Source organism: Danio rerio, chromosome 4 (genome assembly GCF_049306965.1).
Source record: "Danio rerio strain Tuebingen ecotype United States chromosome 4, GRCz12tu, whole genome shotgun sequence".
NCBI lineage: Eukaryota > Metazoa > Chordata > Actinopteri > Cypriniformes > Danionidae > Danio > Danio rerio.
The window spans coordinates 52,916,205-52,931,321 of record NC_133179.1 but is presented as its reverse complement, the minus strand read 5'-3'; the positions used below and the strand labels follow the sequence as shown (position 1 = coordinate 52,931,321).

At 34.2% G+C, this 15,117-nt stretch overlaps 2 long non-coding RNA genes across 2 annotated transcripts in view; both read right to left on the bottom strand.

Moving 5' to 3' along the window:
* Positions 1-15,117, bottom strand: part of LOC141381964 (uncharacterized) — a 1,176,553-nt gene that overhangs the window by 452,244 nt on the left and 709,192 nt on the right. The window lies entirely within an intron of this gene.
* LOC137491340 (uncharacterized) lies at positions 2,120-6,108 on the bottom strand. The gene is made up of 3 exons (XR_011011313.2): positions 5,986-6,108; positions 4,160-4,247; positions 2,120-3,178 (listed from the first exon to the last, which is right to left on the bottom strand). It is a non-coding gene; the product is annotated as an uncharacterized lncRNA (long non-coding RNA).

Genomic DNA, 15,117 nt, shown 5'->3' with positions numbered 1-15,117 from the left:
AACAGCATACATAGCAATTATTTAAATAAAGGACAAAATAAATAACAATAAACCTGTATCGATTGCACAAGTATTAAATAATAATACAATTGAATACATTTTGTAGTGCACAAGAATTAAGAAATACGAAAATGACAATAAAACTGCACAATAAAATAAACCCATTTAAGTACGGGGAAAATACAGAAGATCGTTAGCAGTAATTCTCTTTGTGTCTAAATAATAATCTCCACGTTGATCTCCTGTAAGGTTATTTGAACTTGCTTTATAGGACGTCTCTGCATTTTAAGTTTTGGCATGTTATTAAGTAATCTACTGAATGTGCCGTTATAAATCATTATAAGGTTCTTGAAATCGAATCTTATATAGCCTAATAGAGCTGTAAATGTTAGATATTATTTATTTACATCATTTACTGTTGGCGTTTTATTTGAACACTCCAGCTAACATTAAAATGAATGTAAATTCCTCCTTGCCAGATATAATGAAGGCATCGAATAAACCAAATGAAAACGGAGGCAAAAAAATTAAATAAATAAACAATTCAAGCGAAAATGAATAAACAATATACTAGTGATGTTGCAGCAGATAGACATTGTATTAATAGTGGAAAGTTTTTTTGCACAAATTGACAAATTGCAGGGTTGGGATGTGTAAATATCCTGTTGATATTTAGTAATCTTGCTGTATTTATCTTCTAAACGCACGATTGTTCCCGCATGGTAAATCGTTATGGTGTGTAGGCTATATTTTGGGTTCTGTTGATGGCTAATTAAAAATAAAAACCTTTCTAAAATGTATGTGTTGTTTATATGTTATTGTTCATATTTTACAAGTGTTATTTCTACCCCTATGAAGATAACAAATACCAACAACAAATATAACAAGAGAATATATTATTTGTGCTCATATTCAGGCTAGAGTGTATAAAATATCGTTTATTTCTGCAGTCCACCATGTATTGCTTTTATTAAGTTTAACAGCTTACATCACACCGTTTTTAAACCGTATATTATTGTGTTTTTTAATGTAAGTGCTTCTATTTACATCAGTGAGCGTTTGTTATAGTGCAGACACTGGCAGTCGAGTGAGAAGTTCGGGGGGCATGGTTGATTTTACATAAAGCGTTTGGTTGGAAGCTCGACTCCGCTCATTTTCGCGGCTCCTCCTCTGGCTCCATCAGACAGTCCTTCTGCGCATGTCAAGGCTCCAATTTCAGCAGTCTTTTGCGACAGTTTGTGCCCGTCAAGCAGGAGTTTTGCCCTCAAGGCGTTCAATGGGAAAAGGGGCTGTCGCGTCGTCCATATTTTTTACAGTCATTGCTTCAACCCTCGAAGACCCGTCAGACCCGAAACGGCGCTACAACCTACCTACCAAATTAAGAATGACAGGTGAGACAAACATTGTGAACTGTTTTTGTTGATTTTGAACATGATAATGTAATGTAATAATTAGTATTTTATAATAACTGACTATGTGGAAAAAAGACATACAAACTCCATAGAAACGAGCCTTCAATTTCAGGGAAAATTTTACTTTATATTAAAAATGTATGGACCCGCTTTAATAAACAGACTAATTACATAAATAAATACTTTTTGTGAGGTATGAGATAATAAAGAACAATCCTGTCAGAGAATATGAAGAGCAATCCTGTCAGAAACTGCTCTTTCCCCTCTGTTGACAGGATAACTTTTCTTTTTGAAGTAAATATATACTTTAAATTAAATAACGTTGATGACTGTGAATCAATTGACAAAGTACCATGGGTAATTGAACTGTTTTCTGTGTAAAATGTAGTAAAAACTGACAATATTGTTGTGAAAACATAAAAAGTAATCCTGTCAGAGGCTGCCTTAAACTGCTCTTTTCCGTCCACTGACAGGATAACTTTTCTTTTTGAAGTAAATATATACTTTAAATTAAATTACGTCGATGACTGTGAATCAATTGACAAAGTACCATGGGTAATTAAACAGTTTTCTGTGTAAAATGTAGTAAAAACCGACAATATTGTTGTAAAAACATATAAAAAGTAATCCTGTCAGAGGCTGCCTTTCCCCTCCCCCACAGAACAGTTCATTTCTGAAGAAAATTTATACTTAACATCAAATTGTATCAGTGAATATTCAGGTTATTTATTGAAAGTCAAACTAATTGTATTGTATAGATAGACATAGATAGATTTGTACATAGATAGATTTAAAAAAGAAAAGAACAATTCTGTCAGAAAATACAAGAACACCCTGTCAGCAAATGCTCTTATCCCTCCACTGACAGGATAACTTTTCTTCTGGAAGTAAACCTATACTTCACATTAAATTTATACAGATGACCTTCAATTAACTGTTATATTGTAACATGAATAATCAATAATTGCTTCGGTGTAAAATTTTGTAAAAATTGACATGTGAAAAGAAATCCTGTCAGAGGCTGTCCCAATGATTACAGATTACTATTGCTATTACAAACAAAGAAAAAAAAAAATACTATTGCTATTACAAACTATTATCTTGTAAATATCATGCATGAATAAAATTATATGTTTTGAACCCAAGTCACCACCAAACAGGTCAAGTTTAGAATTACATTGTCTTTTTTTCCTCTCTTCCCCTCAGGATGGCAACCCAGAGTCCCTATACGCGTCCGGCACCAATGCTGCTAAAATGTGTCGCCAACAAAACCACAACTAAAGCTGTGTCTTTTAAGAGGTTGGGAGAGACAATAGTCATGGAATCTTCAATATGCATAACCTCCAGTGCATTTAGTAATGGTGAAACCATCTACATTTGCACCATGACTACTGAAACCCCACAATTCGAGGGGGTTTTACATACTTTCTGAAAAATGTTACCCTTTCACACAGATATGGCCGCCAAAACATATTTTTTGGCAGAACATCTGTAAAATTCAGGGCAGCACCGCTTACTTTAACTTCTGAAGTGGAAAATGCAGCGAGGGAGGCCCTATGCCCTCCCTCAAATGTCATTACAGAGACTGCCGACATCTTTTCCAGTGGAGATTTTCTGACAATTAAAGGGAAGGTGGAAAATGAGAGTTACTTCAAAGTCATTTGAATGTAAAGAAAAAATTCAGCATTTCTTGGTTCCTTAAAGTGACAAACCCTCAAAAAGTTGCCTGTAAATGCCTGTATGATTGTTTTTCCTACAACTTCCTCCTGAAAAAAACAAAAGATCACAAATATTCAGTTAGATAAATTCAGTACATACTATTGTATAATCTCAAGAGTCACATTTCCACTGACAGGTCAATGCAAGCCAGAGCTTTCATCTATCCAGGTTGGGCCAAGGAAACAAATGACATGTTACTGTTCAGCATTAAATGTTATGTCAATATAAATAGGCCTATGCATTTCAAGTTAATTCATTATATACTTGCGGACTGATTGCTTGCACCATGCATTGAGTGGTCTCGCAACTAACAGAGGGTCGATGACACAGCACACCACCCAAAATATAAAACCACAGAATTTCTATTGTAATAACTCTGTATAAAACATGTTTTATAAAATCATCGTTTTGGTAGACACGGTCAAATATTCAGCCCAAATGCGTCAGAGACGTAAAACATATGAAGTCTTTTCCCTAGAGGCTATATGACATTTATTAGGTCTAGGTAAATTTCCCTTTATTTAAAGGAAAATTTTATGGATGCATATTACCCTGATATCTAAACTAAAGGAAACCTTTTAAGTGTTTCAGGACATGAGAGCAGATAATAAAATATAGGCTAGTCTGTATATCATTGTGCTCTTCACAAAAGTTACCAACAATCCATATTAAAAAAAAAGGCCTATCATACATTTGATAAAAGTAGTTAAATTTTTCAGAACAGCATATTTCCACTATCTGATCCTCTACAAAAAAAACAATTACAATTTAAAATATTATATATTCTTTTAGTAGAGCTTTTAGGATATAATTTTTTAAATTATGCCACATCATATACAAACATACATTTTGGTTGAACACATAGAACACCTCTTTTACCAGTAGTTTTTCCTATGCTGTTTGTAAAGCAGTGCAGGAGCCTAATTTTAGAAAAGTTTAGAAAGAATATATATATATATTTTTAGATCAGCCTTTGCAAATGAATGTGACAATTTTCATTATTCATTTGAGTGAACTGATTTACTCACCCATCACTGCTGTGCTCAAATTTGGCAGATCCAAGCACTGAGGATGACAGAGGTGCAGGGCCTACAAGTCCCAATTCTCGACTTAAGTCTGAAGTGTGGAGAAAATGCACTCAATGTCTCACTTTGGAGGGACATTGCCCTACTGGAGCTTAACAATGGGGATGAGATTGAGCTCTCTCACATGAGAGTTCACATTTGGGAGAGCGGGAAGGGTAAACTCAACTCTTCGACCTACACCACAGCTAAGGTAAAAAATAAATAAATAAATAAATAAATAAACAAATTATTTATATATATATATATATATATATATATATATATATATATATATATATATATATATATATGGAGCAAAACATTTAGTAATATAATAACTTTATATTATTCCTACATTTTCCAAAAAAATATTAAGACTCATTAAAATAAATACATGAAATAATAGAATACATTTGCAAAAGTTGTTACACAGTACTACCCAGCAGCATTATTTTAAGTTTAAGTGAGCAAAACCATATGAAACAAAAGTTGAACTTTACTTCAGCTCTTTTTTTACTGAAATCAAGGTTTAAGACTTGACTTGGAAGCATGCAAGTAAAAAGAAATACATGACCAAAAGCTTATAACAATTGAACAGTAGTGGTCAAATAAAAGTTATAAGGCAAGTATTTTTAAAATCAGTTTAAGTTAATATACATGAATGGTTCACCCAAAAACTAAAATGTACTCATTATTTAATGACCCTGTGGTGGTTATAAAACTTTGAGTTTCTGGTTCCATTTTATAATAGGTGGCTCAAACTACTATGTACTTATTCTGAAATTAATTTGTTACAATGAAATCAAAAAGTACAAAAAAGATGCATTTACACTGTTGACCATCCCTTACACCTACCTATACCACCGAACCTGTCCTTAGCCCAACCCGTATCCCACCTCAAGAGCACCACAGGTGTTCTGCAATACATTACGAACACAATAATTACATTGTATTTTTATTTATTTTTTTTGATGCAAGAACATAGTTAAGGCCACCTAATATTAAGTGGGACCAAGAATAAAGAAAGAATTAAAGACAATAAAATATTTTTAAGAGCTAAAGTTGATCATTTGCCAATAAAAATTAAAGTAAGATCATTAGATACTACATTTGTATTAGTCAACTTGAACAACATGCTGAGAAGACATGTAACCGAAGAAGTAGAGGTTGTTGGCGTAGGTGTCACTACAATAATAATTCTTAACATTTATGAAGCACTTTTCTGGTAACTCAAAGCGCCAGTGGGCAAATTTGACCAGGATGCCGGAGTTATACACCTACTCTTATCTTTATTTATTTTTGTATTTTTCTTAAAAGAGCACCCTGGGATGTTTAATGATCACAGAGAGTCAGGACCTCAGGTTAACATCTCACCTGTAAGACGGAATGCACACCTACAATTGATAAATTTGGCATATGTTGAGGGTGAACCCATTAGGTAGTGAAATTGTGATTCTATGATTTTACTGTTGATTGAAAAAAAAATATATAAAACAATATTAAACAAAACGGTAAACAATAAAATCTTTTTGATTATAAACTATGAATAAGCATATTCATTTACACTTAAACTACTAAAAATAAAATATATTTACTTAATATTAAACTTATTACATAACTTTATAATATAATCAAATATTATTATAATTTCTGAATACATGATTGCCATTGCATGATCTGCCAATAACAATATAACTTTATTATTATAGCTCTGTAATGTAGTTATAATAATAAGCATTCATTGTAATAACACTAACAATTACAGATGTAAACATGTCAATTTTACTCACTCAATGCAGGTTGCCGAGAGAAGACATGTAACCGAAGAAGTAGAGGTTGTTGGGGTCTCAGAAGAGGGAGGAAGCCTGCAGCTGCTTTGTAGAGATTTTAGTGAATTTGAGATTCCAGCCCATCTATACAACAAAAAACATTGATGAGTTGGTGGAAAAACTTCCATGCAAACAGAAGAATGTTGGAAATTAAATTTGTTCAATAATAAATCCGTTTTCAAGTTAGTTAGGAGTTAGGCAATTAAGTTAGACCAGGAGTGCACAAACTTGGTCTTGGATGCCTTGTGTCTAATAGTGTCTGATTGCGGTTAAAAATCGAACTATTCATGACACCAGCAATCCAGGACCAAGTTTGTGCAGCCCTGTGTTTGTTGTTGTTGTTTTTTTGTTGTTAAATAAATAGTTAATTTTGTTAATTATTAGTTTATTTGAGTAAATGTTATTGTAGTTAGTTACAAAATTGTTTCATCATGAATCATTTTTCTAATGAAAAAGTTTGTCTGATGTTTCACCCACATACACATTTTAAAGTTACCTCAATAATTAATGAACATCCGTTAACCACACGGTAGCGTTAGCACTGAAACCATAGCCTTTCACATCCAAGGAGAAAACATCTGTCAGCAAAAGTAGATTCAGACTTCTGCGCATCTGTTCACGCAGATCTGCCATTAGCGTGTGCCCGTCTATATAAGAGGCCACGCGCGGTCACGAGACAGACTGGGAGAAATCAAACGCTGAATTGAAACTTTTAAAAAACCTGAATCAATATTGGAGTTACTTTAGCATGCCGGAGGAAGGACGACATCATTGCTCAACTGTTACTGTTAGACAGGTAATGTTCTCTTTTATAACTATTTTAGTCAGGCTAAGCTGATGTTAGATTGTGTTCTGTTATCAATGACTTTAGCACAGACGTGTTGTTCAGCCACTAAAATCTCCCAGTGAAAGATTGATGTGATTATTTTTAGTTTCATAAGGTCCTTTCACAGCATGGATGATTTATAGATAGATTTACATTTAGTTTAACAACAAAACATCAGTAAATATCGCTTTTCCGCCTAACCTGCTTTATTAAGCTGAAGTTGCTTTTATATTCACATTGGGTCATTTTTGAACGACAGCCTTATTATACTGTGTACCATGCTATTGGTCCAATGGTGGTATAATATCTGGCGGGTGAAGGTTTCTGGCATTTTCTGTCTTTTCAGTGCACAAAGTAATTTGACTTGATGACAATTATTATTATACTTTATTTAATTATGAACAAGGTTTTGAGTTGAAATGTGAAGTCATTAAAGTATCTAAGGTATTGTAAATGGTATCATAAATCATACATTAACCCAACAATTATTTTTACTTTTTTTTTTTCCAGTGACCACCCCAGAACAAGTTACGCATAGGTACAAACTTGTACTTAAAACATATAAAAAGAATTTAAGCATTCGGTACTGCTTAAAAAGGCACAAGGTGGATAAATCTACCTTGGCCCTGACCAGTGTAATTGCAGAGGTATGTATGACCACAGATGTTGTAATAATTTTAGTGTTGTTGCTAAATAGTTAAACACATATTCTTAGAAAATTACAGCCTGATCTAAATATGTTCCAACAAGGTACGTTCCTTTAGGTGATGCATTTATATTTTTGTTAAGATTATTGAGTGATTCATCAGTGCAATGATACTTGGTATGTATACTGCTGCTAAATTATAGTGTTATATTATCTGGTTTTATCTTTTTTGTTCACCCTATCTATATCAGAGCATAAGCTATATACCAGAAAAAATATTCTTTATTGCAATACAGTTCAAAAGCAGCATAAACTACAGCCTCTAGTTAAATAATATTGGAAATAGAAATACTGGATATTCACCTTCTTGAAGAGTTTAGATCCAACCCAACAAAACAAACTACTTTTAATCTGAAAGGGCTCTTGACAACATCTGACAGTAATTATCAATTCAATGAGGGTTGCATAATCTGATATCCTGATATTAATTGGTTTCTATTGCTATACCATTTTGAAATTCTACAAATTACATTTCTGCACTTGTGATTACTGGTGGCAATTGATTCAGAGGGAGAATTCTATCAAGTTCCAGCATATGTAAATGGAACAACTCTACAGTGCTATTCCAAAGAACTGCAACAGTTCCTTGTCTCCTGCCCCAGTCTTGAGACAAAGATCATCACAATGAAGAAGGATCACAAGCTGTTGCCTTTTAAAAACAAGTCCAGGCGTTGATCTTACTTTCTTTCTTTCTTTCTTTCTTTCTTATTTCTTTCTTTCATATAACTTTCTTTCTTTCAATTGAGTTAATAATTAAGCAGCTTTTTTTTTTTCTCCATCTGTTCAAGTGTATATAATTATTGTGTGATAAAAGTTTGTAAGAAAGTTTGTTTAAGAGTTTGTTAATAAATGTTAATAATAAATAATTGTTATTGAAGTTGATGAAATTCATGTTTTTGTTTGTGCTTATTATGGTATGTGTTACGAACCGCACAGTTTTGCTGCGTGTATGTTCTTTCTGTCTCTCTCTTTCTCTCTCTCTCTCTCTCTGTACCGGCCCTGTCATTTTCTCAGGTACCACCTACTTTGGAGCACTATTGGGTGACAGGACTGCCAATCCTAATCAACCGTGTGACGATGACTTCTCTCTCTGCCAATCGCGTTCGTTGCAGAGCCCTTAAAAAACGGAAGAGGAGGGAGAATCAGAAGTTACGTCACGGATTCAGAGACAACAACAAGTTGGAGTTCGCGGTATCTGTAACATTTCTTAATAAATAATAACTCTAAGTAAATGAAAGCCATCGCTTGATCTGATCTGTGCTTGTTGTGCAATCATGGATGATGACTCGGAGGAGTCAATGATAAATGAAAGTATAGGATTTACAGAAGTATTTTCTAAAAAGAAAAACGCTAAACGTAAAAAAGCCACGTATAAAGAACAGGAAGACTATGAGGACACGAGTAATGTGGTAAACGGAAATAAAAAAAAGACTAAAACGAGTGAGAAAGATAATAGGAAAGATCAAACGCAAAATGAAATACCAGGCTATAAAGTAATGATGACGTTTGACAAAGGTACAGGGAAACATCTACATCCGATTGGGCTGTCTAAGGCTGTAGATAAGCTAATTGGTACAGTTAGCTTGGCAAGATGTTTGGGACAAGGAAGAGTGCTAATAATAGTCAAGGACAGTGCACAAAGACATAAATTACTTGGGATCAAAGAGATGAACGGAGAAAAGGTAACTTCTAGAGAAATAGGAGTAGCCAAAAATGAGAAAGGGGTAATCGCAGGTGTACCAACACATATTTCCAATGAAGAGATCGAGGAAAATATAATAGGAGGTAAAGTAATCAATGTGAGAAGATTGTTTAAAAATGTAAGTGGAGATAGACAAGAAAGTATGAGCATTTTGCTGACATTTGAAGGGAAACTGCCTGAAAAGGTGAAAATGGGATACATTAGTTATACAGTTAGAGAGTACATTCCAAAGCCCTTGAGGTGTTACAAGTGCCAGCGGATTGGTCATGTAGCAGCAGTATGTAGAGGAAAGATGAGATGTGTTAAGTGTGGTGAAGATCATGAATATGATAAATGTACAAATGATCTAAAATGTTGCAATTGTGGGGGTCCGCACAGTGCGGCATATGGAGGATGTGAATTTCAGTTAAAAGCAAAAGAGGTACAGAAATTCAAGATTGAACACAAAGTTTCTTATGCAGAAGCAGTCAAGAGCTGCCAAAAAAAGGAGATAAGAGTGGAGGAAGTAAAGACAGATGAAAAACAACTAGAAAGGAATACTGAGACTGGGAACAGAAGGGAAAATAAGTGTAATAACAAATGTATAAATGAAAATGACCTCATAATGACAAAAGAGAACTTTTTGGTATTTATTGTCAAAGTGATCAATGTAACAGCTGTAATGACAAGCAGGTCAGCAAAAATCAAAACAATTCTAGATGCTGCAGCGGAGTTTTTAGGAATTATAGGAATTTCTGCCCAAATAATTCATGACATTCTCACTAGATCAGCAATAAATGATGCTTCTCAAATTTCTGATTAGCTTAATGGTTATAAGTATTCTACAATGGAATGCAAGAAGTATAATTGCAAATGGGCAAGAGTTTAAAAAATTTGTTTTAGAGTTAGAATATAAACCAAATGTAATATGTGTACAAGAAACATGGCTTAAACCAAATATTCAGTTTGCTTTACAAGGTTATACATCAATACGGAAAGACAGGAGAGAGAGTCAAGGAGGAGGGGTAGCTACATTTATAAGGGATGAAATGACTTACAGAGTCTTGGAAGAGGTGGAGGAAGTAGAGTGTGTGATGGTTGAGGTTTTTTATTGTGGAAATTCACTGGTAATATATAATTTTTATAATCCGTGTAAAAACATTTCAATGAATGCACTTGAAAAGGTTGAAAGAGGAAAAAAAGAACTTTGGTGTGGTGACTTTAATGATCACAATTGGTTATGGGGGAGTAAAAAAATAGATGAAAATGGGGAAATAATAGAACAATTTATGGAAGAAAGGGCTTTAGTTTGCTTGAACACTGGAGAAGGCACTAGATATAATATAATCGATAATACAGTATCATGTTTAGATCTAACATTCGTTTAGTCAAGAACAGATTGACACACTCACGAAGGAAAACAACTTTTTGAAGGACTCAGTTCACACACTTTCCACTCAGCTCACCTCCGTTGTAAAAGAAAACAAATCGATGAAAGAAAACATTTTGGACTTACAAACACGCAGTATAAGAGACAATCTAGTCTTCACAGGTATCCCGGATCAAACTCCAGACGACCCCGAAAAATTAATCAAGGACTTTATGACAAAACAACTCAAACTACCAGCTGAAACTGTACAAACCATCACCTTTCACCGTGTCCACCGCATCCGTTCGCAACAAAACAGCAACTGTCCCCGTCCAATCATCGCAAAATTCGAACACTACAAACACAAAGAACTGGTTCAAAAACAAGGCAGACAACTTAAAGTACAACTTACGGACTTAACGAACAATATCCAAAGGACATTCTCGACCGTCGAAAACAACTCTTTCCAATCAGAAAACAAAAAATAAATGAAGGAAAACGGGCAATCATTACAGTGGACAAATTATTCATAGATGGACAACTATTTCGCGATAAGGACATTACCCCATGGCTCTTCTAAACTCATCTCTCACATAATAGTACTCAATCTCTCTATACATCTTCCTTAAGTTATGGTTTTGTTATTGCACCTAGGTCTCATCCCTCTCCCACTTTAAAACTTTATGTTGGTATTTACAGTCATTTCTGTTTGGTCCTTGTTTTGTTATGTACATTTTGTCAACTTCATGTCTAAACTGTATGCTTATCAGTCTAACTTTGCATTGTCATACAAACACACACACAGGTACAATATCCCATCTTTTCAAATACATAAGTTACTAACGCAGTACTTCCACATGTTACATGATACATTACTGTTATTCACTTATTTATTTAATTTTTTATTATTCTATTAAATGTCACCAATCACATTTCTATCCTGGAACGTCCGTGGACTCGGCTCCCAGGCTAAGAGGATCAAAATTTTTAATCATTTAAGTAAATTACAAGCAGATATATACCTTCTACAGGAAACTCACTTGTCAGATTCTGATCAAAACAAATTAAATCATCACAATATTATTCATATTCTGCCCACTACAACACAAAACAGAGAGGAGTCAGTATCTTAATAAATAAAAAAATATCATTTGTTCATAACACCACAATTACAGACCCAGAGGGACGTTTTGTCATAATTAACATTACAATTAACAATAACTCACTCACAATAGGAAACTTATATGGCCCAAATACAGATGACCCATCTTTCTTTCAGAATTTCTTTTCCGCCATTTCAAATCTTTCTAATTGCCCCATCATAATAGCAGGTGATTTCAACACAGTTTTAGACCCAACTACAGACAGAGTTAATAATATCAGCAATAAACGCATCTGGAAATCAACAGACACTATAAAACAGTTCATGAGTGACATGGGTCTTGGCGATAGTTGGCGCCTCCAGCATCCGGACAATAAAGCATTCTCATTTTATTCACCTGTTCATCATTCGTACTCCCGCATTGACTTTTTTCTCACCAGTAATTCTACTTTATCCAATATTTCTGAATCAAAGATCCACCCAATAATCATTAGTGATCATGCTCCTGTAACATTAAAACTGAATATAACCACCAGACATAAACCCATTTCTAGATGGCGATTCAACACCTCTCTTCTTCAAGACCAGGATTTCAACAGTTATTTTAAAAGAGAGTGGGCATGCTTTCTAGAGATAAATGACTCCCCTGAAACATCCCCATCTCTTCTGTGGGAAACAGGAAAGGCAGTATTAAGAGGAAAAATAATTTCATATTCTGTTTACAAAAAAAAGAAAGGAGAAAGAACATCAAGCTGAACTGGAACAGAAAATTAAAGATCTAGAAGACATTAACATAAATAATCCAACAGAAGAAACACAAGATATGCTAAGAAAATATAAATCACAATTAAATAAATTAATTAATGCACATACCCAATTCCTTATTCACAGATTACGACAAGAACACTTCCATCATAGTAACAAATCTGGTAAATATCTGGCTAATCAAATCAAACACAATAAAGAAAAAACAACAATATCAGTCATTAAGGACTCAGCAGGGAAACCCACCAACTCACCAGAAGAAATAAATAATATCTTTCAAAAATTTTACAGTAAATTATATTCCCCTGAAAAAACCCCATCCCAGGACGAAATTCACTCATTTCTTAGCAATTCTCTTGAATCCCCTTTATCACACCTAGAAATTTCTAATGCACTTAAACTCATGCCTAATAATAAATCACCAGGACCCGATGGTTTCTCTGCTGAGTTCTACAAACACTTTTGGTCAATTTTATCACCACTTTTCATCCGGTTGATTAACGAATCAAAACAAAATTCAAAGCTTCCAGATACCATGAACACAGCTACAATTGCACTCCTCCTCAAACCTAATAAAGACCCAACATTACCGTCAAGCTATCGTCCAATCTCACTAATTAACGTAGACACTAAAATAATTGCTAAAGCACTTTCACATAGAATAGAAAAAATCATGCCATCCATAATCCATCCAGATCAAACCGGTTTTATTAAAGGTAGACAATCATTAAACAATACACGTACTCATAAAACTAATACACCACTCATCAATAAACAATAACAATTCTATCATAGTCACCCTCGACGCAGAAAAAGCTTTCGATAAAGTAAACTGGAAATTCCTGTTTTCCACATTAGAGAGGTTTGGTTTTGGGGAGTCATTTATTAATTGGATCAAAATTCTCTACACATCACCCTCAGCTACTGTCATTACTAACAGACTAACATCACGCAGCTTCACTCTACACCGAGGAACTAGACAAAGATGTCCACTCTCTCCCTCTTTATTTACCATATTCATTGAACCACTTGCAGCTGCTATCCGTCAAAACAATTATATTAAAGGAATTCAAACATTAAACATACACCATAAAATAAGTCTTTACGCGGATGACATATTATTATACTTACAAAATCCCCAAACATCATTACAGGAAACAATAAAACTTATTGATACCTTTTCAAATATTTCTGAATATTCAATTAACTGGAACAAATCTGCTATACTCCCATTAAATTCCACCAGTGTGGATGTGACATCCCAAACATCACAAATCCCTATGTGCACCAACTACATCACATATTTGGGTATCAATGTTTCCGCCAGGCTGTCAGAGTTGTTTGCACTTAACTACACTCTGTTACTTAAAAAAATAGATGACAATCTGCAACGTTGGATGAACTTACCATTATCCATCATGGGTAGAATATCAGTAACCAAAATGTCCATACTCCCAAAAATAAACTATTTATTTTCAATGATTCCAACACAACCCACACATACCTGGTTCAAATCTCTAGACTCAATTATAACAAAATTCTACTGGAAAAATAAAACCCCAAGAATAAAATTGACAACCCTACAGAGACCAAAATCACAAGGAGGATTAGAAGCACCACATTTTTACAACTATTTTTTGGCAAATCAGCCTCAAAACATACACAAATGGATTAAACCTAACTCATCAGAATACACATGGCAAGACATTGAACAATCAATATGCAAAGACATTAACATTTCAGAATTACCCTTTCACAGTCAATCAATCAAGAGACATCACTGTTTTAAAATGCCGACAATAGAAGCAACTCTGACAGCCTGGTGGAAATTCCATCAGGTCACAAATTCCCCACTCACACCATCTAAATACACCCCAATTTGGAATAATCTTGATTTCCTAGCCAACAAGAAGCCACTTAACTTTCGCACATGGGCAGCCAAAGGAATCACACAACTTCAACATATCTTTATTAATAATAATCTGGCACCATTTCCCCATATAGCCCAGACATACAGCATTGGGAGGAATTGCTTTTTGGAATATTTACAAATCAAATCATCAATTAAATCAAAATTACCTAACCAATCAATCAATCTAGACCTTCCACCTCAAATCTCAGAGTTTATTAATATATCTCCCTCCAAAAAATTGCCCTCCCAAATATACAAAATGATATCAAAATCAGACAATGCAATAGTTCTACCAACCGCTAAATGGCAAACAGACTTATCTATTAATCCCAATGCTGCATTCTGGACTCAAATTTGCAAAAACACATTTTCCATGACTAAAAATGCTAACTTACAACTTATACAGTACAAAGTACTTCAAAGATCACATTTAACTGGGCAGAAATTATTTAAAATGGGTTTCACGTCAGAAATATGTTCACATTGCACACAAAACACCCCAGACACATATCTTCATGCCTTATGGCATTGCACTTCAATTAAATCATTTTGGGAAAAGGTTACTGACTCACTCTCCAACTTAATGGGTTGTCACATCCCACTGTGTCCCTCCCTCTGCATATTAGGTGACATATCCACAATCAATATAAATAATACAAATGGTCAGTTACTGCTGGTGGCTCTAACTATCGCAAAGAAAACTATCCTCATGAACTGGAAATCAAGAAATAC